Here is a 26,177-nt window from a genome sequence, read left to right as displayed (position 1 = left end):
ATAGATCCATATTTATCACCCTGCACAAAACTAAAGTCCAGGTGGATCAAAGACCTCAAGATAAAACCAGATACTCTAAATCGGTTAGAAGAAAAAGTGGGGAAGACCCTAGAACTCACTGGCACAGGAGACAACTTCCTGAACAGAACACCAATAGCACAGGCTCTAAGAGCAACAATCAATAAATGGGACCTCATGAAACTGAAAAGCTTCTTTAAAACAAAAGACTTTGTTGTCAGAAAAAAACGACAGCCTACAGACTGGGAAAGGATCTTCACCAATCTTATATCTGACAGAGGGCTGATATCCAGAATATATAAAGAATTAAAGAAGTTAAAAAGCAGAAAATCAAGTAATCCAATTAAAAAATGGGGTACGGAGCTAAACAAAGAATTCTCTGTAGAGGAATATAGAATGGCAGAGAAACACTTAAAGAGATGCTCAACATCCTTAGCCATCAGGGAGATGCAAATCAAAATGACTCTGAGATTTCACCTTACGCCCATCAAAATGGCTAAAATCAAAAACTCAAATGACAGCACATGCTGCAGAGGTTGTGAAGAAAGGGAACCTTCCTACATTGCTGGTGGAAATGTAAACTGGTACAACCACTTTGGAAGTCAATCTGACATTTTGTCAGACAATCAGGAATAGTGTTTCCTCAAGACTCAGCTATACCACTCCTAAGCATATATCCAAAAAGTGCAACAAGTACACAACAAGGACATTTGCTCAACCATGTTTGTAGCAGCTTTATTTGTAATAGCCAGAACCTGGAAACAATCCAAATGTCCATCAACGGAGGAATGGATACAAAAATTGTGGTATTTTTACACAATGGAATATTACTCAGCAATCAAAAACGAGGAAATCATGAAATTTGCAGGCAAATGGTGGGATCTAGAAAAGATCATTCTGAGTGAGGTATCCCAGAAGGAGAAAGACACACATGACATATACTCACTTACATAGACTTATAAGATATGATAAACATAATGAAATGTATACAACTAAAGAAGATAAACAAGAAAGAACAAGAAAGAGGACCCGGAGTAAGTTGATCAATCCTCACTTAGAAAGACAAATGAGATGTGCATTGGACATACGAGAAAACAAGTAACAGGACAGGAGCTCACCGCAGAGGGCCTCTGAAAGACTCTACCTAACAGTGTATCAAAGCAGATACTAAGTCTCATAACCAAACCTTCGGTAGAGTGCAGGGAATCATATGAAAGAAGGGGGAGTTAGTATGACGTAGAAAGGATGGGAGCTCCACAAGGACCAAATATATCTGGGCACAGGGGTCTTTTCTGAGACTGACACTCCACCAAGGACCATGTATTGATATAACCTAGAACCTTTGCTCTGATGAAGCCTGTGGTAGCTCAGTAACCATTTGGTTTCTCATAGCAAGGGGAACAGGGACTATTTCTGACAGGAACTCAATGGCAGGCTCTTTGACCTCCCTACCCCCCAAGGAAGGAGCAGTCTTGCTAGGCAACAGAGGAGGACTTTGCAGCCAGTCCTGAAGATACCTGGTAAAACAGGGTCAGATGAAAGGAAAGGAGGTACTCCCCAATCAGTGGACTTGGAAAGGGGCAGGGAGGAGATGAGGGAGGGAGGGTAGGGTTGGGAGGGAATGAGGGAGCGGGATACAGCTTAGATACAGAGTTAATAAAATGTAACTAATAATAAAAATTCAAAAAAGAAAAGAAAAGAAAAAATATTTAAAAAGATATTTTAAAATATTATTTTTAAGAGGTAAATGACAAAGAAGAAAGATGAATAAGTAGGGGCAAGTAGATGGATTAGAAATGTGATTTCTGGGGGTTCCAAGATGGCAGCAACCAGTGTATACCATATCTAAGGGGCAGAATATCAGAGACTACAAAATTGACCCCCAGATACAGGGACACTTGGCTTCAGTTGCCAGAATCGGGTCCCTTCTGCTCCCCTGAGAGCAGTGTGTGGATTCCTGGGATAGCATCTCAACCTCCAAACCACCATGGTTCTACTGTCCTCCCTGTGGAATCAAATGGATTGTAAAATCATGGGGAATCCCAAATGCAGGATCCAAGATGGTGGGACCCAAAAGAATCTGAGTCCCAGAAGCACAGTGTCTGGTAGGCCTGTAAGCCACAGCTCAACTGCCTTTTGAGTCACAAGATACACTGCAGCTGCCATTTGAAGCAGCTGTTCCCCTGAGGCTGCCAACTAAAATGCCTGTACCCTGCATTTCAGGGCATCTATGCTCGTGTCCTCTGCCCTCCAAGGTACCCACGCCCTTGCCCCGGCCATCTGAGTTACACACACTACTGTCCTCCAAGCCACCTGCACCTACACACAAGCCCTTCATGGTACCTATACCTCTATCCTGCAAGCCACCTGTGGCTGTGCCCTGCCTTCTGAAACATCCATCTCTGTTTGGCTGCATTTGAAATGCCAGCACCAACTTCTGTTCTCCCGAACCTCTCTTGTCATTCTGAAGACTATGTCAGACTCCAGAGACAAATGTATTCAGTCTCCTGTGCAGGTTCCAAGAACAAACAGCCAAGGCACCTTTAGCCAAGGTGGCTAAAGGCCAATGTAAGAACACAATCAACAAAAAACAGGATATCATGGATCCACCAGAACCAGCCCCAACAGTGAATATTCTAATGCCGCTGAAACAAAGAAAACTGGCCTTAAATCTATGCTTATGCAATTATTAGAGGCATACGAAAAGAAAAGAAATAAATCTTTCAAAGAAATACAGGAAAATACAACCAAAGAAATAGAGGCCATCAACGACAGATAGGAAACTATAATCAAACAGGTAAATAAAATGAATAAAACTGTTCAAGACTTGAAAACAGAATTAGAATCAATAAAGAAAACACAAACCGAGAAACCCATAGATATGGAAAACTGAGAGAAACACAGTACACATCACCAACATAATACAAGAGATAGGGGAAAGAATCTCTGGCGTTGAAAATACAATTGAAGAAATCAATACATCTCTCAAAGAAAATATTAAAACAGAAAAATTCTTGACACAAAACATCCAAAAAAAATCAAGAACACCATTAAAAGACAAAACCTAAGAATACTCTGAATAGATGAAAAAGAAGATTCCAGGCTCCAAGGTCCAGAAAATATTTTCAAGAAAATCATAGAAGAAAATGTCCTCAACCTAAAGAAAAAGATGCCCTTAAACATATGAAAGACTTACAGAACAACAAAAACACTAACCCAGAAAATAAAGTACTCCTGCCACATAAAAAAAAAAACAAAAAACAAAAAAACATTAAACCTACAGGAAAAAAAGAAAAAGGTATTAAAAGCAGCATGGGAAAAATACCAGGTAAACATACAAAGGTTGACCTATCAGAATCACACCTGAATTTACAACAGGGACTATGAAAGCCAGAAGGACCCTGGGCAGATGTCATGCAGAAACTAAAAGAACACAGATGCCAACCCAGAATACAATACCCAGCAAAACTTTCAATCAACATAGATGGAGAAAACAAGATATTCCATGACAAAACCAAATTTAAACAATATGTAGGCACCAACCCAGCCCTATAGTAGATAACAGAAGGAAAAATTCCAACCTAAAAGTCAACTACACACACTAAAACACAAAATATAGATAGCTTCACAACAGCAAAACCAAAAGAAAACAAGCATACAAACACACTATCACACCAACTCCACCATAACAAGAAATAACTATCATCAGTCACTAACAGCTATCAACATTAATGGACTCAACTCTCCAATAAAAAGACACAGGCTAACAGAATGGTTGAGAAAACAGGATCCAACATTCTGCTACATTCCTGAAATACACCTCAGCAACAAAGATAGACGCTACTTCAGAGTAAAGTGCTGGGAAAGGGTTTTACAAGCAAATGGACCCAGGAAGGTAGCTGAATTAGCTATCCTATTATATTAGACTTTTGACCAAATTTAATCAAAAGAGATGGGGAAGAACACTTCATTCTCATCAAAGGAAAAAAAAAAACAAACCAAGAGACCATCACAATTCAGAACATCTATGTCCCAAATATAAGGGCACACATATTTATAAAAGAATCATTATTAAAGCTTAAATCACACATAGATCCCAAGACATTAATAGTAGAAGACTTCAACACTCCACTCTCCCCAAAGGACAGATCATTAAGACAGAAGATAAACACAGAAATAATGAAGCTAATGGAGATCAGAATCAAATGGACCTAATAGATGTCTACAGAGCTTTTCACCCAACACAAAATAATATATTTTTTTCAGCACCACATGGAACCTTCGCTAAAATTGACAATGTAGTCAGTCCCAAAGCAAACCTCAACTGATCCACGAAAATTGAATTAACCCCTTTTTTATCAGATTGCCATGGATTAAAGCTAGACGTCAACAACAACAAAAATAACAAAAAGCCTACACAATCATGGAAACTGAACAACTCCTTGCTCAATGATCACTGGGTGAGAGAATGAATAAACAAATTAAAGACTTCATAAAATTTAATGAAAATGAGGGCACACCTTACCCAAAGTTATGGAACACTATGAAAGTAGTGTTAAGAGGAAAGTTCTTCTTGTATCTGTTGAGGCTCAGTTTGTGACCAACTATATGGTCTATTTTGGAGAAGGTTCCATGAAGTGCTGAGAAAAACGTAATTTTTTTTGTGTGTGTGTGTGTTTGGGTGTAAGGTTCTGTAAATCGGTTAGAAAAAAAAGGGGGGAATACCCTTGAACTCATTGGCACAGGAGACATCTTCCTGAACAGAACACCAACAGCACAGGCTCTAAGAGCAACAATCAATAAATGAGACCTCAAGAAACTGAAAAGCTTCTGTAAAGCAAAGGACACTGTCATCAAAACAAAACGACTGCCTACAGATTGGGAAAGAATAAAAACTTGGTTGGTTTTTTTGGGTTGGTTTATTGGGAAAGAATAAACCAACCCTTTATCTGACAGAGGGCTAATATCCAGTATATATACAAAGAATTAAAGAAGCTGAAAAGCAGTAAACCAAGTAGTCTAATTAAAAAAAGGAGAAAAGAGCTAAACAGAGAACTCTCTGTAGAGGAATATCAAATAGCAGAGAAACACTTAAAGAAATGCTCAATGTCATTAGCCATTAGGGAAATGCAAATCAAAACGACCCTGAGATTTCACCTTATACCCATCAGAATGACCAAGATGAAAAACTAAAGTGACAACACATGCTGGAGAGGTTGTGGAGAAAGGAGAACCCTCCTCAACTGCTGGTGGGAATGTAAACTTGTACAACAACTCTGGAAATCAATCTGGTGCTTTCTCAGACAACTAGGAATAGCGCTTCCTCAAGAGCCAGCCATACCACTCCTAGGCATATACCCAAAAGAGGCTCAAGTACACAATAAGGACATTTACTCAACCATGTTTGTAGTAGCTTTATTTGTAATAGCCAGAAGCTGGAAACAGCCCAGATGCCCCTCAACTGAAGAATGGATGCAGAAATTGTGGTACATCTACTTTGCAATGAAAAATAAGGAAATCATGAAACTTGCAGGTAAATGGTGGGACCTGGAAAGGATCATCCTGAGTGAGCTGTCCCAGAAACAGAAAGACACACGGTATATACTCAGTCATATATACATATAACATAGGATAAACCTACTAAAATCTGTCCATCTAAAGAAACTAATCAAGAGAGAGGACCCTGACTAAAATGCTCAATTCCCATCCCGAAAGGCAAAGAGGATGGACATAAGAAGAAAACAGGAAACAACCTATGAACCTGCCACAGAAGGCTTCTGAAAGACTTTGCTCTGCAGACTATCAAAGCAGATGCTGAGACTTATGACCAACTGTTGGGCAGAATGCATGGAATCTTATGTAGGAAGTGGGAAACAGTAAGATCTGGAGAAAACAGGAAAGCCACAAGGAGAGCAACAGAACCAGAAAATTTGAACACAGGGGTCTTCCCAGAGACTCCTACTCCAACCAAGTACCAGGCATGGAGATAACCTAGAACCCCTGCACAGATGTAGTCCATGGCAGTTTAGTGTCCAAGTGGGTTACATAGTAAAGGGAAGAGGGACTGCCTCTGACATAATCTGATTGGCCTGCTCTTTGATCACCTCCCCCTGAGGGGGGAACAGCCTTACCAGGCCACTGAAGTTGACAATGCAGCCACTTCTGATGTGATCTGATAGACTAAGATCAGAAGGAAGGAGAGGAGGACCTCCCCTATCAGTGGACTTGGGGAGGGGCATTCATGAAGAAAGAGGCAGGAGGGTGGGACCAGGAGGGGAGGAGGGAGGGGCTTATGGGGGGATACAAAGTGAATAAAGCGTAATTAATAAAATAAAAATAAATTTAAAAATGAGGAAAGTTCTTTGTGAGAATCAACAAGACAAACAAACCCTTAGCCAAACTACACTGTCTCTTTGTCTGTTATTTAGTGTGACTAATCTCTCCAATTTCTTTTTAAAGGCACATTAGCAACTTATCAGATTCCCTGAAAACATTAGGGAAAAAAAAAAGAAACAAACATACCCAAGAGGAGTACATGTCAGGTAATAATAAAAATCAGGGTTGAAATCAGTATATCAGAAACAGAGAGAGCAGTGCAAAGAATCAACAAAACCAAGAATTGTTTTGTTTTTATTTTTATTTTTATTTATTTTTTGTTTTTTTTTTGTTTTTATTTTTGTGAGAATCAACAAGACAGACAAACCCTTAGCCAAACTAAATAAAAGACAGAAAGACAGTGCCTAAATTAACAAAAGCAGAAATGAAAGGTGGAGCATAATGACAGACACTAAGGGAATCCAAATAATCATTAGGTCTTACTTCAAGAGCCTAGAGCAATAAAATTTGAAAATTTAAATGAAATGGACTATTTTCTTGATAGATTTCACCTACCAAGTTAAATGAAGAGCAGGTAAACAGTTTAAACAGACCTATAACCTCTAAGAAAATAGAATCAGTCATCAAAATTCTTTCAACCAAAAAAAGAAAGTCCAGGGACTTATGGTTTTAGTGCAGAATTCTACTAGACTTTCAAAGAAGAGATGCAGAAAAAAAAAAGGCATTGGCAAAATTAAACATGCCTTCATGATAAAAGTCTTGGAGAGATCAGGGATATAAAGGACATAACTAAACATAATAAAGGCTACATAAAGCAAGCCAATAGCTAATATCAAACTAAATAGAGAGAAACTTAAAGCAATACCACTAAAATCAGAGACAAGTTTGCCCACTCTTCCCATATCTCTTCAATGTGTTACTAGAAGGTCTAGTTAGAGAAATAAGGCAACTAAAGGCAAGCAAAGGGATCCAAATCAGAAAGGAAGAAGTTAAAGTACTGCTCTTTGCAGATGATATATTAGTATACAAAAACAAGCTTCAAAATGCTACCAAAGAACACCTACAGATGAAAAACTCCTTCAGTAAAGTGGCTGGATACAAATTTAATTAAAAGAAAATCAGTAGCTCTCCTGGATACAAAAGACAAACGGTCTGAGAAAGAAATTAGGGAAACAACAACCTTTACAATAGCCACAAATAACATAAAGTAACTTGGTGTAACTCTAAACAAGTAAGTGAAAGATTTGTATGAAAAAAAAAAAAACTTCAAGTCTCTGAAGAAATTGAAGAAGATATCAGAAAATGGAAAGGTCTCCCCATGCTCCTCTCTCAGTAGGATTAACATGGTGAAAATGGCCATCCTACCAAAAGCAATATACCGATTCATTGCAATTCCGACCAAAATACCAACACAATTCTTTATTGAACTTGAAAGAACAATTTTCAATTTTATATGGAAAAACAAACAAACAAACAAAAACCAGAAAAACTAAAATCATCCAGTACATTAAAAGATCAAATGGAGATATCTTCATCCCAGATCTCAAGCTATAATATAGAGCAACAGTAATAAAAACAATATGGTACTGGCATAGAAACAGACTGGTGGACCAATGGAATTGAATTGAAGACCCAGAAATAAACCTACACATGTACAGACAACAGATTTTTGACAAAGAAGCCAAAACCATACAATGGAAAAAAAAAAAATCTTCAACAAATGGTGCTGGTCAAACTGGATGTCTACCTGTAGAAAAATGCAAATCGATCTATATCTATCACCTTGCACTAAAGTAAAGTCCAAGTGGATCAAAGACCTAACATAAGACCAGACACACTAAATCTCTAAGAAGAAAAAGTGCAGACGATCTTTGAAATCATTGGCACAGGAGACAACTTCCCAAACTGTATAGCAGTAGCTCAGGCTCTAACAGAAACCAATAAATGGGACCTCATGAAACTGAATAGCTTCTGTAAAGCAAAAGACACAATCAACATAACAAAACAGATAGCTTACAGATGGTGAAAAGATCTTCACTAACCCTACATCTGACAGGCGGGTAATATCCAGAATATATAAAGAATAAAAGAAATTAAAGGCCAACAAACCAAATAATATAATTTAAAAATGAGGTACAGAGCTAATGAGAATATTCTCAACATAGGAACATTGATTAGTAGAGAAACGCTTAAAGAAATGGTCAACAGATGATGGATAGGCTAGGGTTAGAGGGAAGGGGTGGAGGACCTCCCTTATCAGTGGACTTGGGGAGAGACATGGGAAGCAATGGGAGAGGGAAGGTGGGATTGGGAAGGGCTGAGGGAGGGGGATACAGCTGACATACAAATTGAATAAACAGTAATTAATAAAAAGATAATTTTTAAAAAGGAAATGATCAACAACTGTCTTAGTCATCAGGGAAATGCAAAACAAAACAATTCTGAGATTCCATCCTACACCTGTCAAAATGGCTAAGATAAAAAAATCAAGTGACAGCACATTCTGGTCAGGATATGGAGAAAGGGGAACCCTCTTCCATTGCTGGTGGGTGGGCAAACTTGAACAACCACTTTGGAGATCAATCTGGCTTTCTCAGAAAATTGTGAATAGTTGTACCTCAAGATCCAGCTATACCACTCCAGGGCATATATCTGAAAGATGCTCAGCCACGCAACAAGGAAATTTGCTCAACTATGTTCACAGCAGCTTTGTTTGTAATAGTCAGAATCTGGAAACAGCCTAGATGTCCCTCAACTGAAGAACAGATATAGAATTGTAGTACATTTACCCAGTGGAATACTACTCAGCTATTAAAAACTAGGAAATCATGAAATTTGCAGGCAAATGGGTGGAAGTAGAAAAAAAAGATCACCCTGAGTGAGGAAACCCAGAAACAGAAAGACACATATAGTATATACTCACATATAAGTGGAGATTAGCCATATAATATAGGATAACCATATTGTGAGATCTAGAAAAGATCATCCTGAGTGATGTATCCCAGAAGCAAAGAGACAAACACGGTATATACTCACTTATAAGTGGATACTAGACCTAAAATATAGGATAAACATACTAAAATCTGTACACCTAAAGAAGATAAACAAGAAGAAGTACCAGGGTAAGATGATCAATGCTCACTTAGAAAAACAAGTGGGATGGGCATTGGAAGTAGGAGAAAACAAGAAACAGGACAGGAGTCTACCATAGACGGCCTCTGAAAGATTCTACCTAGCAGTATATCAAAGCAGATGCTGAGAATCATAACCAATCCTTGGACAGAGTGCAGGGACTCATATGAAAGAAGGGGAAGTTAGTAAGACCTGGAGAGGACAGGAGCTCCACAAGGACCAAATATATCTGGGCACAGGGTTCTTTTCTGAAACTGATTCTCCAACCAAGGACTATGCATGGATCTAACCTAGAACTCCTGCTCAGACATAGCCTGTGGCAGCTCAGCATCCAAGTGGATTTCCTAGTAAGGAGAACAGGGACTGTCTCTAACATGAACTCAGTGGCGGGCTCTTTGACCTCCCCACCCCCTGAGGGGGAGCAGCCCTGCTAGGCCACAGAAGAGGACATTGCAGCCAGTCCTGATTAGACCTGATAAACTAGGGTCAGATGGAAGGGGAGGAGGACCTCCCCTATCAGTGGACTTAGAAAGGAGCAGGGAAGAGATAAGGGAGGGAGGGTGGGATTAGGAAGGAATGAGGGAGGGGGCTACAGCTGCGATACAAAGTTAATAACCTGTAATAATATAAAAAATAAAAACTATAAAAAAATAAAAATTAAAAAAGTTACAAACCTAAAGAAGCTAAGCAACAAGGAGGGCCCTATGGAAGATGCTTAATTCTCATTCAGAAGGGAAAAAAGAATAGACATTGGAAGCAGTAGGAGAGAAGGAACAGGATGGAAGCCTACTACAGATGTTTTCTAAAAGACTCCACCTCGCAGGGAATCAAGGCAGATGCAGAGACTCACATTCAAACTTTGGACAGAGAACAGGGATTCTTTTGGACAAAGGGGGAGACTGACGGTCCAGGAGGGAACAGGAGCACCATAAGGTGACCAAAAAAAGCCAAAAAAGCTGGACCTAAAGGGGGACTGCAGAGACTGATGCATCAATCGAAGACCATGCATAGGGAGGACTTAGACCTCCTGCCCAGATATAGCCCTTAGAAAGCTTAGAGTCTCTATTTGATTCTCTTAGTAAGGGGAGAAGAGAAAATCTCTGACATGAACTCAGTTGTCTACTCCTTGGTCACTTCTCCCTGGTGGGCCAACCTAGCCAGCCCACAAAGGAAAATGATCCAAAATGTCCTGATGGAAAGGCAGAGGCTAAGGTCAGACAGTACGAAAGGAGGACTTCCTTTATCACTGGACCAGGGGAGAGGTACAGGGGAGGAAGATGGAGGGAGAGTAAGGAAGGAGACGAGAGAGGCCAAGCTATACTATATTACAAGAGCTCAAACTATACTACAGATCAATAGTAATAAAAACTGCATGGTACTGACATAGAAATAGGCTGGTTGATCAAAATGGAATCAGAACAAAGAGCCAAAAATAAACCCGCATACTTATACACACCTGATTTTTTTTTTTTTTTTTTTTACAAACAAGCCAAAACCACTCAATGGATAAAAGACAGCATCTTCAACGAATGGTTCTGGTCTAACCAGATGTCTACATGTAGAAAAAAGCTAATCGATCTGTATCTATCACTCTGCACAAAAGTAAAGTCCAAGTGAATCAAAGACCAACATATGACAGGAGTCTACCGCAGAAAGCATCTGAAAGACTCTACCTAGCAGTGTTCCAAAGTAGATACTAAGACTCATAACCAAACCTTCGGCAGAGTGCAGGGAATCATATGAAAGAAGGGGAGTTTGATGTGGAAAGGATAGGAGCTCCACAAGGACCAAACATATCTGGGCACAGGGTCTTTTCTGAGATGGACACTCAACCAAAGACCATGAGAGGATAAAACCTAGAACCCCTGCTCGGATGTGACCCGTGATAGCTCAGTAATCAATTGGTTTCCCATAGTAAGGGGAACAAGGACTATTTCTAACAGGAACTCAATGACTGGCTCTTTGACCTCCCCACCTCCCAAGGGAGGAGCAGTACTGTTAGGCCACAGAGGAGGACTTTGCAGCCAGTCCTGAAAATACCTGACAAAACGGAGTCATATGAAAGGGGAGGAGGTCCTCCCCTATCAGTGGACTTGGAAAGGGGCAAGGAGGAGATGAGGGAGGGAGGGTGGGATTGGGGAGGGAATGAGGGATACAGCTGGGATACAGAATTAACAAAATGTAACTAATGAGAATAATAAAAAAAAATATTAAAAAAAAAAGACCAGACACACTAAATCTCTAAGAAGAAAAAGTGCGTAAGATCTTTGAACTCATTGGCACAGGAGACAACTTCCAGGACTGTATAGCAACAGCTCAGGCTCTAAGATCAAAAACCAATAAATGTGACCTCATGAAACTGAAATGCTTTGGTAAAGCAAAGGATGCTATCAATAAAATGAAAAGACAATCTACAGATTAGGAAAAATTCTTCACCAATCCTATATCCAACAAAGGGCTGATATCCAGAATGTATAAAGAACTCAAGAAGTTAAACACCAACAAGCCAAAAAATCAAATTTAAAAATGGGATATAGTGCTAAACAGAATTCTCAACACAGGAATATCAAAAGGCAAAGAAACACTTAGAGAAACATCCTTAGTCATCAGGGAAATAAAAATCAAAACAACTCTGAAATCCTATCTTACACCTCTCAAAATGGCTAAGATTAAAAACACAAGGGACAACACAAGCTGGCGAGAATGTGGAAAAAGGGGAACACCTCCATTTCTGGTGAGAGTGCAAACTTGTACAACCACTTTGGAAATCAAAATCAACCTGGTGCTTTCTAAGAAAGTTGGGATTAGCTGTACCTCAAGACACAGCTACTGGGCATATAAATAAATAAAGCTCTACCATACAAGGATATTTGCTCAACCATTTTCATAGAAACTTTATTCCTAATAGCCAGAAACTAGAATTGATCTATGTCTTTCAACCAAGATTGGACAAAGAAAGTTTGATACATTTACACAGCCATTAAAAACAAAGAATCATGAAATTTGTAGGCAAATGGATGAAACTAGAAAAGACCACCTTGACTGAGGTAACGCAGACCCAGAAAGACACACATGGTATATATTCATTTACATGTAGATTTTAGTCATGTAGCTATTATTGGTTATTAATATTCATCATTGATTTATCTTTTAGTTAAACAGTGGTTATTCTTAAACCAGCTGTATACCCAAATCACCACACAAGGACTAGATTTATTTAGTTAACCTAAGCACAATGCTGGGCAATAGTTACTCTATCCTAAACTTCCAAGCCTGGATAGCTTCCTCCCATTCAGATTTCCCACATTATACTTGCTTTCAGTCATATCTTAGGTCCGGTTAATCTCTCCTTGTGGTTCCAGGTCCTGTCCTCTCCAATCTCTCTTCCTGACTCCTCCTACTCTCTTCTTTCTCCATCCCTCCTGACCAGGATATCCCACCTTATTCTCTCTAATGCTCAGCATTGGCTGGTTGTTTTATTGACAATACAGAGAACAAATGGTGGCATGTTTATACAAATTTGAGACAGGTGAATAAGCATCACAATGCAATGTCCTGATTGATCCCAGATAGTGGGGTAGAGAAATCAACATTTGAATGAACAAGGGTAAAATGTATATATTCCACAGGAACATTATACCAACATATAGTACAGGATAGATATACTACAATGCTCAGACCCAAGAAGATAAGTCCAATAGGCATCTTGGCTTCATGTGGGCTCACGAGTTAGGGGAGTGGGGCATATCTCTGACATGGACTATGTTACCTGCTACCTACTTCCCCCTAATGGGACTTCCTTACCAAGCCACAGAAAAGGAAGATGAACGCAGTCCTCATTTAAATTGATGAGATGGGGTGACTGGTAGGGGAGAAGAGATGTGGGAAAGAGGGTGGGACTGGGAGAGGAGTGAGGGCCTATGACTGAGATGTGAATTGAATTAATTAATAAAGAAATCGAATAATAAGAAAGAAATGTGATTTCCATTGAGGAAACGCTCTACAACTGATAAACACTTAACATCCCAAAATCAGTAGCCTTCACATATACAAATTATAAATAGTCTGAGAAAGAAATCAAGGAAGCAATGTCTTTCACAATAACCTCTAATCATATAAAGTATCTTGGGATAAATCTAATTGGGAAAGTGAAAGAATTTTATAATGAAATTCTTCAAATCTTTAAAGAAGGAAATTTAAGAAGATATCAGAAAATGGAAAATTTTCCATGCTCATGGATTGGTAGGATTAACCTAGTAAAAATACCCATCCTACCAAAAACAATCTACGGATTCAATGCAATTCCCATAAAAATTCCAACACAATTCTTCACATATCTTGAAAGGACAATTTCCAGCATTATTTGGAAACACAAAGACCTAGAAGAGCTAAAATTATCCTGATTAATAAAAGTACTGCTGGAATTCCCCAGCAGTACTTTCTCCAATTAAAGTTACACTACAGAGCTATTGTGATAAAAACATGTTATCGGCCAAAAATAGACATGTTTATCAATGGAATCAAACTGAAGTCCTAGACATAGGTATAGCATACACACCTACAGATACCTGCTACTTGACAAAGAAAGCAGAAATATACCCTGGAAAATAAAGCCAGCGTACTTTACAAATGGTTCTGGTTAAACTTGATTGGCTACAGGTAGAAGAATACAAATAGATTCATATTTATCACCTTGCCCAGAACTTAACTCCAAATGTATCAAATGTAAAACCAGATCAACATAAAACCAGATATCCTAACTATGATAGAAGAGAAATTTTGGAATAGTTTTGAATTAATTGACACAAGACTTTTGAATGAGACCTATATCAAGGCACTAAGAACAACAATTAATAAGCAAGACTTCATGAATACAAAATGCTTCTGCATAGCAAAGGTTACCATCATTTGAACAAAATTAGAAGTTTACTGAATGTTAAAAGATGTTTATCAACTACACATCCAATAGAGGGTTAATATCTCAAACATATGAAGAAACAAAACAAAACAACCTATCAATCAAGAAAACACATAACCCAATTTAAAAACGGTGTACAGAACTAAAGAAAAAGTTCTTATAAATAAGAGTAAAAACTGGTATTGTTACTTGGGAGTATAATTTAATAATGTCTGTTAAAATGAAAGATATATAAAGCTTGTAACTCATTTAACTTCTCAATTTTGCTCCTTGCTATACGAGGAACTACTATTATTCAGTTCTCTCCTTGGCACACGATAAGAGTATATAGTTTCTGGTTCTGTTACTGTTATTTGAGACTGTATGTATAGTTCTGTATAATGAGTTAGTTGTTACTTCTTTGATAAGTGTGCAACTATCAAAAGTTTCCTTTCTTCCACGATGGAATAAATCAATGATTAATATAATGCAACAGTTTCTTATATTATGAAATAAACCTCTGTATGACTACTGTTATCAGAGCCCCTTCATCACCCTCAGTGTATGCCATATACCTTTGTATTGACCAATATGAAGACAATTCTACTTAATGCTACATACTAAACATATATGAAATGGTATACATAATAAGAACATTTTTTGTGCAAAATTAAGTGAAACCACAGCATAATATGTCTTTTAGAACTGTCCATATGTGTTTCTAATATATACATATGAGTAAAAAATACATATTGTAATGTTCATTCAAAATAGTGTTTATTTAAGGACAAGATTAATTAGGCTTGACTTAGAAGTAATGCAAAAATGGATTACTACTCTAATAGGTTTAGGCATTTAAAGGAAGAATATGTTAACTTTAAAGCAAATTATACCTTCAAAAACAATACAGAGCAGAAAAGTTTTTACTGTTCACAAAAGAATAAATCTTTTATATTGGAGTTTTAATACCTCGGTGGAATATAAATTCAGTGCAGGATAATTTGGTTGTATAAATCATATGAAAATTCATATGTTAGATTACTATGATTAGGTATTCTAGATACTTTGTTAGGAAATTTGTTCATTTAGTTGTTGAGCATTCCATCTATAGAATGGAACATTGACAGAAATTTAAACAAAATATAAAGCTCTAGAGTATTGATATGGATACCTGTCTATAATAAATTATGAAAAGGCACAATGTAGAAAACATTTTATATAATATATTACCCTTCACATAAGTAAAAGTAATGTGTGAGTACCTGTGCGTCTCTGTGTGTGGCTATGTATATGTGGTGTGTTTGCTTGTGCATGCAAGCATGCATCTGTGTGTGTAGTCCTCTTCCCCAAACTAGCAAATACAAAATCAGAATGCCTATCTCTTCAGATTGTTAATCTTGTATAAGATAAGGAGGTAGCAGTGGGTCTCAGTATGCTAGGAGTTGGAAAAGATAGCCTGTACAAGCCCTAACAAAGCTCAAGAAGATTTTGATTTTACACAAGAAAGTTAAAAGTACAATGACAATTAAGGATTGTGTTTGCAGAGATTCCTACAGAGGACTTAAAAACATTGTCTGGGAAACACGATAACATGAAAGCAAGAAAAAGAAGATAAAGTGATGCAAAAGAGACAAAAGACACTACTACATATGTAGGTACTGGAGAATCCATTGAGCCTGGGTAGAAAGACATTTTTTTTTTACCTTCCTTTGTGCTATCTTTATTTTTTTTAATTTTATTTTTTTTTCTTATCAGTTACATTTTATTAACTCTGTATCCCAGCCGTATCCCGCTCCCTCATTCCCTCCCAGTCCTTCCCTCCCTCCCTCATCTCCACCCTGCCCCTTTCCAAATCCACTGATAGGGGGGGACCTCCTCCCCATTCACCCGATCCTGTTTTATCAGGTATCTTCAGGACTGGCTCTTTGACCTCCCCACCCCTCAAGGGAGGAGCAGTCCTGTTAGGCCACAGAGGAGGGCTTTGCAGCCAGTCCTGAAGAAAGAAATTTTTGAAAGTACAGGTCACATGAGAACCTTGATCAGTCTTAGCCCATGGACGTGCAGTGGTTCACTTGGTAGTACAACCTTCTGAAGTAGAATATTAGATGACTTCATATTCCATCTATAACTGGTACTTACAAACACCCAGGTTTATTCTGTGATTAGATTTACCTGGAATTCCTTCAGTATCACAAATCAGAAATTGGATACAAACTCAGCCTGGAAGAAATGATAAGTTACATTATAATATCTATGTAAGTTTGCATGTGAAAATGGATGTTTCTGGCTATCCAATGTTACTACTAGGCAAGTTGCAATATGGAAATAATGGGAAAAGTTTCCAAATACCACTGAATTCACAATGCAAGCAAACTATGTTGAGCTTTTGTCAATATAGTTGGAGGGTTTTGTTTGTTTGTTTTTGTTTTTCTCTTTATTATTATGTGGTGATTCTTACTCTGCTACATATTTTTATCAGATTCTTGACCCACAATGAGATTATCATGCTATCACAATTATGGCAGTACTTGTCCTGCTTTATTCAGTAGCAAGATTAAATCCACCAGACACATTTTATCTCCAGTTGAATCATAATATCATCAATATCCTTTTATGACCCCCAAATAGAAGCCTTTTCTAAAATAATTAAATATAAACATGAAATACAAAGCTAAACTGTTCATGCCGAATGCTGCTATATGGGTTACCTGTTCTAGAAACTACTGAAACCTCAGATCTGGGAACATATTGTGGTGTGCTTGCCTAGAATGCAAGGAATCTTGACTTCAACCTCAATACTGTATAAACTTGGTGTGTTGCACTCAGGAGGTGGAGGAAAGACAACAATACCATTAACATCATCATCCTTACCTACATAGCAAATTTGAGAACAATCTGGGCTACACGGACCCCTGCTTCAAAAAATATGCAAGTCTTAGGACCCTACCCCAATTCTGTTAAACCAGTCTCTATGAGGATTAGACCCAAGAATGTGTCACTTTAATAAACTTTACACATTCTTTCTAATCAAATGACAGCCTGTATGATGGCTGTGGAAGCAGAGTTAAGAGAGTAAAATAATGAGAGAAATATTTTTCTCAAAGAAGTAATCACTTTAAAAATAATTAGATGTGTGGAACACGTGGTTGGGTGAGATGAATATTTTCCTAAGTTACCTGTCTAAGGATACAAGAAAAATGACTAACTTTTCTATTTATGATAGGAAAAGTTTAAGCTAGAAGATAGATATGTATTGCTGCTGATGATGATGGCAATAGACATCTGCTAGATATCTTTTCAGAAATTTATTAAAAGTACAACTAAATGTTGAAATTTGTTGAATTTTTCTGTCTCTGCAAGTCTTCATATGAATAATTCACACATCAGAATAAAAAGAAAAGCAGGCCTTTGTCAAGCCATGCATGCGTCTTCTGACTTTTGGTGCAGAAAATATGGTTGCCTTAGTTATACAGCACTGAACCCAGGGATTAAGTGCAGCACAGACAAGTAGATTTGTGTGTCATCCATGAAGACAATAATTGAATCTAGGAGATGAAGGGTATTGACCCTGGCAAAGTAAACTCATCATATTCAAAGCTGTGCAAGATGATGGTTTTCGAATTTCATCAGAAGTCAATGTCATGGGCTATCAGCACTTAACTGCTAATCTCTCTTGTTAGCACTTTCAGCTTGGCAGATTTATTAATTCAGTCAAGGAAGAGGCACATCCATCTCTCTTGCTGACAACTTTTAGACTAACTAACTTTTGTCTTCTCCTAATGAGAAGGACTGTAAGTCCTGGTTATTCGGGGAGCTCTAACAGTTTTTCCAAGAACAGATAGTGTTTGATTTGTATAGCAATGAAAACAAAAGGCCCTAGTAAGAATCTTAAGGCCAATAGGAAATGATTTCATGTAGAAGTGTGGAAATAGACTCTATAGAAACAGCCAAAGATATGAAATTTAAACCAGATGAAGACTAATATTCCTGAGGACCAGACTGAAGATTCCATAACGATTCATGGTGTCAACATCAGTGGAGACGGATGTGATACGAAAGGCTGCCCTTTGATGTGTCACTGAGTTTCTCAGGAACCCTACCAAACCATTTGGAGGGTAGGAAAACTATGATTTTTAATCCACAGTATTAACAGTTCATTCCAGGAATTTGATGATGACAATATAGAAAAAAAAAAAAGTCTGTTGACACCTATGACATACGTGGCCATTGAATTCACTATCTTATTTCCCCCCTCACAGCTGTGATGAGGGAACAAAAGTTGAGATCAGAGAGATAAGAGGGGCCTAACCCTGAGAGAGACCTCTCTCAGGGCTCCTGGAAGCATTATTAAATACTAATAAGACTATTAACTCTAAGTTTTTAAGTTAAGTATTCTTTGTTTCTTTTGTGAATGAGAAAAACTATTGGGTGCTGGCCATCTGGCCCCTTGAATGACAGCTGACAAACAATTTCCTTATTCCTAGCTGCCTGGAACAAGTTGCTGTCAGCCAAATAGGCCCTTCTTTGGCAATCCTGAGAATGTTCTCCACTGTTCCGTACATTATATGATAACGCTGAGGAAACTTCACTTCAGCTGCAGGGCTGCTGCTAAAGACCTCAGCTTCTGAAGCCTTTGCTTCAGTGATAGTCACTCTGGTTAACTTTCATTAGTTTCGGAAGGCTCTGCTCTGGACAAGACAACTTTCAAATGACTCAACTCATCATCTAGTTATTGTCACTCAGTACAGGAGGGGGGAAACACCTCTCTAGTGACAATAAAATAAGTTTTTGATGTAATAACATGAGCAAGCCTCCTTGTGACTTGTAATCAGTAAGAATGGAATCCATGCATGCTCAAGGCTATTTCATGGACTTGCTAGCCTAGCACAAATGTGCTATAATTCTTTCCATATACATATATACATATATACATATATCATATACATATACATGATTTCTTTAAATATATATATAAAGGGATTTCTCATTTGGGTTAACTAGAAGCTTTACCTTTGTTTCTAACCTTGAGAAGCCAGAGTAGCTTTTCTTGAATTGTCTTTTATTGCCACATTAAAAAAAAAAAAAAAGATGGACAGAGTGGGCCAAGATGGTAGTACTAAAAGTGATGAAACCCTTGGCTTCCAGCCACAGGCAGCTTACTAGCAGCTAAGAATAAGCTGTGGAATAATTTCTTAAGCTATAAGGCCCAGAAAGTCCAAGAGTTGTAAGCCCTCTGCTCACTCTGTGACTAAGACAAGTCTGGGTAAAGAATTTCTGAGAGAACACTGACTATAAAGTACTAAGAAGGTAAGAGGTGGGAGACAGCTACAATTACAAGAGGCAAGAGAATGTAAAGATCTGAAGAAGTGAGCTGTGGTTCCCGGGAGAACTAGTTTCAGAGGTGTCAAGGGTTAAGATCAAGGGCTCCAGCAACCAAAGCTGAAGACTGCAATACCAGCTGGGGGAAGTAGGCTACTGAATTTGAAGGCCGAGAGATTTCTTTATCCTGAGCTACCTAAAGCAAATAAGCCTGTAGTTCTTAAAGTGTGGAATCATAGAGTCATAAGCTTTGGTGGTCTCAAGCCTTATCCCTAAGCTAGAGACACTCAAAAGGTGAGAGCTACCAACACTGAAGAAGTTGTCAGTCATGATTTCACCTAAACAGAGCAAAAGAGCACTTAGTTTGTCATTGGTAACACAGAGATATTACTGCTACTTACACTCATTTTAATGGGTCTTTTGAATACAAGGGGAAAAACAAATTGCAAGTGACAGAATTTGGATATAAACTTAGTTCATCTTATACCAAAGCTCGTGTGCTTTCTAGAAAGAATATAGCCAAATAACATTTAACAGGATTTTGTTGTATATCAACCTTTTATATTTTAGGTTCACACTTTAAACACAGGAGCTGCAACTTGGTTGATTTGTAATATTACTTATTTGTTTGTGTGTGTGCATGCACATACGTGCACCTGTGCATGTGTGCTCTTCACTGTGTGAGAGTGGAGGTCAGAAGATAACTTGCTACACTGCTAAGTGGAGTCTTTCAGAGACCCTCTATAGTAGGCTCCTGTCCTGTTTCTTGTTTTCTCCTACTTCCCATGTCCATCCCATTTGCCTTTCTAAGTGAGGATTGATCACAGAGGAAGACAATGTAACCAGTCCTGATGAGACCTGATAGGCTAGGTCAGATGGAAGGGGAGGAGGACCTCCCCTATCAGTGGACTAGGGGAGGGGCATAGGAGGAGGTGAGAGAGGAAGGGAGGGGGGGTGGGTTTGGGAGGGATTGAGGGAGGGGTCTACAGCTGGGATACAGAGTAAATAAACTGTAACTAATATAAAAAATAAAAATTAAAAAAAGAAAAGAAGATAACTTTCAGGAGTTACTTCTCTCCTACCATGAAAGTCTCAGAAATTGAACTCATGTCATGCAGGAGCCTTTAACCACTAACTTATCTTACTGGCCAGTGATATTTCATTTATAGCATGAAAAATACCCAAACATCAATACTTGAAGTACATCATTATTCAACTGCCTAGTCCAAATGCATTCATAATAATGACCAATATATCAAGTTACTTTTATGAGTTTTGTTCCTAAATTTTATTTGGAAAGTCATACAACGTAACCCATATCAATGCATCTTAATCCTCGTATTCCTTTTCCTGCTCATCCTAATTAGTGTGGGAGTCACATAACTTTTAATTTTCTTTGCTCTAAGCAACCACGTGTAATAAATCATGTCATTCTTCTTCAGATATTATTTGGTGAGATGAAATACTTTTTGGAAGTTACAATGATATTGCTCCTTTCAATATTTATAACTTCTCCACCAAGATTCTCAGCTTTTCAGTTCACATCTGTCCTCTATGAGAGGAGATGCTCAAAACTGGAAGTATCTGTGATTCCATCTTCTGTGGTGTAGGTGCACTTTAAGATGAACTTCAAAACCTGCTTCACTTTATCTTCCCCTTCCCCACAAGGATTTTTCCTGGGCCCCATAGTAGCAGCAGAAACAGAAAACTATAAAAGCATTTACCGAACCACATACCATGTAATACATGATAGATGAGCTTCAAATACTGATGTGATTTTAAAGTATAATACTGCTTAATCAGAAATAATGACTTTAATGAAGGCATATTATCTTGCTATGGGAGATGGAATAGTGATTTGTTATATTGAAAGATTTATCCCTTGTCCTTTACCACCTCCAACTCCTGTCACCTGGATGCATCTGCCAGGCTTAACCATGCCTTTGTTGTTTATTTGTTTTATTTTCTATAATCATATTTGTTATTTATTCTTTCAGAATTTTGCTTATATTCATCTTCCTCCCCCAACTCCTCCCAATTCACCTTGACTTCCTACCTACTCAAATTCTTATCTTTTTTTTCCAAATCATTGAGTACTAATCATTGAGTACTACCTTTATTGCCCAAATACTCTTAGATGTGTAGCTTGCTCAGGAATATGGCCTACCCACCAGGTATCCCCTCCTTAAAGAAAACTGACTTTACTTTTTTTGGAGCTATCAAATATTAATAGTGCCTGGACTCCAGGTGGGACTGCATGACCACCTACCCCCTCCATGCTAGGATTTTGTCTGGATTGAATTTTTAAAAAGGACTTGTGCATACTTTCACAATCAGTATGAGTTTTTAAGTGCTCCTGCTCTGTTATGTCCAGAAAACACTGTTTTTTGTTTGTTTGTTTGTTTGTTTGTTTTTTGTAATGCATCATCTATGGCTCTTATAATCTTTCTGCTTTCTGTTGGGTAGTGATCTCTGAGCCTTGGGGGAAAGAGTGTGTTACAGACATCCCATTTAGTGCTGAGAACTTTGAAGTTTCTTATTCTTTTTTTTATTCAAAGTGATTTTATTGCTTGTGTAAACAAGAGAATTTATGCCACTAGAGCAGAGGCTATGGATGACTCGTATTTCCGATTGGGTGAGGACCTGCTTAGTTTTATATTAATGAGCCAACCGGTAAATTCTGCTCTCTATCAGAATCAGGTGGAATTTAGCATCCTTGTCCTTTCTGTTCCACTCAATATGCTTTCGGACATCAAAGGCTTTCTTAATCAAATGGTAGATATTCTCAGGAAGATCAGGGCCAAGGTCTTCAGACTTAAGGATTTTCAAGATTTTATTACTAGTCACAAAACGGACCTGTGCCACACCATGTGAGTCCCTCAGGATCACACCTACCTGGAAGGGAGTCAGACCTTTTTTGGCCACTTTGTAAATCTGTTCCTTTACATGGACAGACATTAACTTCAGTGAAATGGGGGACACTGGGGTTGCCTGGCAGTGTCATCTGGGACAAGCCCTTCCCATGAACATGCATGTGACCCATGATGGCGGAGATCTGGCAGCAGAGAAGTTTCTCATTCTTTATGTTTTGACCAGTTGTAGGGCTTGGTGCTAGGTGCCATTTTATACAAACAGAAACTTTTCTGATGAGGGCTGAGAGAGGTATTAATCTATGGGTGTAAACAGTTTAGTAATTAGAAGTCTTTTGATAATATATCCATGTAGCAGAATAACAGTAGTAGGTTCTCCCATAGGGTCTATGAACAGTCTACTCACAAGCCATGATGGTGCTGTCAGATATGGGCTCCGTCTCATGGAGTAGAGTAATTCATTATTACCATAAATTTCATGTCACTCTTGCCCCAGTGGGTAAATAGTACCAGGACAGTAATTATTGTAGTGCATAGGGTTTTTTAATACATCATTTCATGTACATTGAGTTTAATACATTTTTAAAACTTTAATAATCTCTATCAGCCCTCCAAAGCCAATACAAACAAACAACCAAGTTATGAAGCAGTGATGTCTCTTGTAGGAAAATGTGGTAATACCACTTTCAGACAGGACTTTCCTCTTATAAAAATTATCACCCCAAATTTCTTCTACATAAACTAGCTAGACTTGACACTACCTTTATCAATTCTGTTACCCTGATTTCCTACTTCACTAGTCCGATCAACTTCTACTCTATCTTCAATCTCTTCCAGCTTTGCTTTCTTTTACAAGACTCCTGTAATGATATTTACAAAAAGTAATTTTCTTGATATTTTTCACAGTTATATTTATCGACTGGATTTAAATGATTTGTTTACATTAATATCTGTCTCTTGCATCCTCAGTTTCTTTAATATCATCTGACATTGATGCTTTCTTAGTCAATATAGGAACATCGTTCTGTAAATTATGAAATCAATAACCAAAATCTCTTGATAAACATTCTTCTATAAATTATTTTTATTTCATTCCCATTGTATTAAATATTGTACAGAATGCATTAGTAATTAATCAGACATAGTATTTATATAACAAGACACAAAAAATCATAAACTTTACATCATTGGAGAAACTGAGACAACTCATATGGACAAGACTTGAGATTAGATATATATTCCCCTCATCAGTTTTCATAAAATAATAGTAACTGTGTTCAAGCACCTTAAAATGAAATTAATTTACACAAAATAATTGATACTCCAATAAATTATTATTTTTGTCTGTTAAGAGCTTCTTTTAGTATAACAGGTTCTTGTTGTTATCAACTTAGATTACAGTATGTACTTAAGAGTAATAACAATTTGTGGAGAAGGAACTAAAACTAAGAAAAGAGTGTAAAACAATACTTAACCTTATCCAACGACAATGTACCTAAAGAAAATTGTGTTCAGGACATAAGGTCTCTTGAAACCCCTTTATCTAACTTAAGCCCCATTTATTTATTTATTTTTATAAATGTGGTATATAGAATAACTTAATATCACCACTACATATGTATATATATATATATATATATATATATACATATCTAGAAATGTATATGTATATGTGTGTGTGTGTGTGTGTGGTTTTTCAAGACAGGGTTTCTCTGTCTAGCCTTGGCTGTCCTGGATCACTTTCTAGACCAGGCTGACCCTTGAACTCAAAGTGATCCACCTACCTCTGCTTCCTTGAGTGCTGGAATTAAAAGCATATAGCAATGTGCCTGGCTATCATTTTATATTTTTACATTTATTTCATTTTGAGAGTTGTATGCATAAGAACTGTATTTATACCATACCCACACCACCATCTCCTGGCTCCAACTACTCCAGCTCTCCCCCAAACAACTTTCTTAAATTCATGAACTCTTCCTAATTTTTATATTTCCATGCCTGGTACTATAAACCTAGCCAACTGTCCATGGCTGGTGAGGCCATGGATCCTAGAGGAAGCTGCTATTTTCCTAAACAAGTAGAATTTTTAACTGCATTCTAAATATTTACCATATGGCCAAAGATAGGTGTAGCCTTCACCCCTCTTCAAAGTCCCAATATCTTTTTTTAATTTATTACAATTTATTCATTTTGTATCCCAGCTGTAGCCTCCTCCCTCATCCCCTCCCTCCCTATTCTCCTCCCAGGCCCCTACTCTAGTCTCCTGATAGGGAAGGACATCCTTCCCTTCCCTCTGACCCTAGCCTACCATGTCTCACCAGGACTGGCTGCATCATCTCCCTCTGTGGCTTGGTAAGGCTGCCCCCTGCTCAGAGGGGTTATCAAAGAGCCAGCTACTGAGTTCATGTCAGAGACCCTCTTTCCCTTACTAGGGAAACCACCTGGAAACTGAGCCTCAAAGTCCCAGTATCTCAAAACCTTCAATAAGACTCTTAGGCATATTTTCCATCATCCAAGTCTATTCTCAGGAAATTACTGGAAAGAACGTTAAACAATTGTTGCTAGGACACAGCTCCATATCCAGAAGTAAGGGTTTCTTAATTGTTTTCTCTTATTCTTTTTTAGGGCAGCATATAAAATAATGGATTTCATTATGGTATTTTCACACATGCATTGTCATTATGCTTTACTTCTAATTCTCAAATTTGCTTTTAGTGGAGATCAAATCCGTAAGAAGAATATAAAATTTAAGGTGTGTTTTTAACTCAATGGTGATGACTACCTGAATAAGGGAAATAGACCTTGCTTAAAACTGGAAAATACACCATTCTGATCTTTACCTTCTAACCAATGGTCACTTTTGCTTTTCACCTGTTTGTGAGAATGAACACATTTCCCTACTTCATGACAATTTTATTAATTACAACATGAGTGTGTCCTGCTCACCAGTTACACACTTTGAGGGACTATCCAGAAACAAATGAAACCTTTCTTTTCTCCTAAAAAAAAGAATATCTAGTGAGCTTCTGAACATATATTTTTCTCATTAGTATTTTTTTTGGATATTAGTATTTAGCCTCAAACAACTTTAAAAAGATTAGTGTGAACTTCCATTATCAAGATAGAGTTACCTACTTTAAATTGGTAACGTGCCTTTCCACCAGCCTTCCAGTTTAATCTTCAGTAATACATAAAATGGGTTAAAAAATTTTGAATTTCTGTGGAAACAAAGAACTGTGTAAAGAGCCAGAAACAGATTTTTTTTTTCAAGATAAGATTTCTCTGTGCAGCGCTGACTGTCCTGGACATAGCTCTGTAGACCAGGCTGGCCTTGAACTCATAGGTGCCTCTGCCTATGTCTCTTCCTCTTCTGTCTCTGCCTCCTCCGCCTCTACCTCGGCTTCCTGAGTGTTGAGGTCAAAGGTGTTCACCACCACCACAGCCTAGCTGAGAAACAGATTTGATTACAGTAGACATAAAGACTTATCATCCTTCAAGAGAAAATGAAATGTAAGTTTTCAATAAAATTGTATGGAGAAATACAGTGGCTTCAGGGAATGGAGGAGGTATCCAAGAATCCAACACGGAATTTAATTTTAATGCTT

At 37.9% G+C, this 26,177-nt stretch overlaps 1 pseudogene; it reads right to left on the bottom strand.

Moving 5' to 3' along the window:
- Positions 1-22,290: 22,290 nt before the first annotated feature.
- LOC129674895 (40S ribosomal protein S13-like) lies at positions 22,291-22,745 on the bottom strand (annotated as a pseudogene).
- Between the last annotated feature and the right edge of the window lie 3,432 nt (positions 22,746-26,177).

This window comes from Psammomys obesus, unplaced genomic scaffold, assembly GCF_907164565.1.
Source record: "Psammomys obesus unplaced genomic scaffold, mPsaObe1.curated_primary_1811, whole genome shotgun sequence".
Taxonomy (NCBI): Eukaryota; Metazoa; Chordata; class Mammalia; order Rodentia; family Muridae; genus Psammomys; species Psammomys obesus.
Note: the sequence above shows the minus strand (reverse complement) of the source record. Positions and strands in the feature narration are given on the sequence as shown.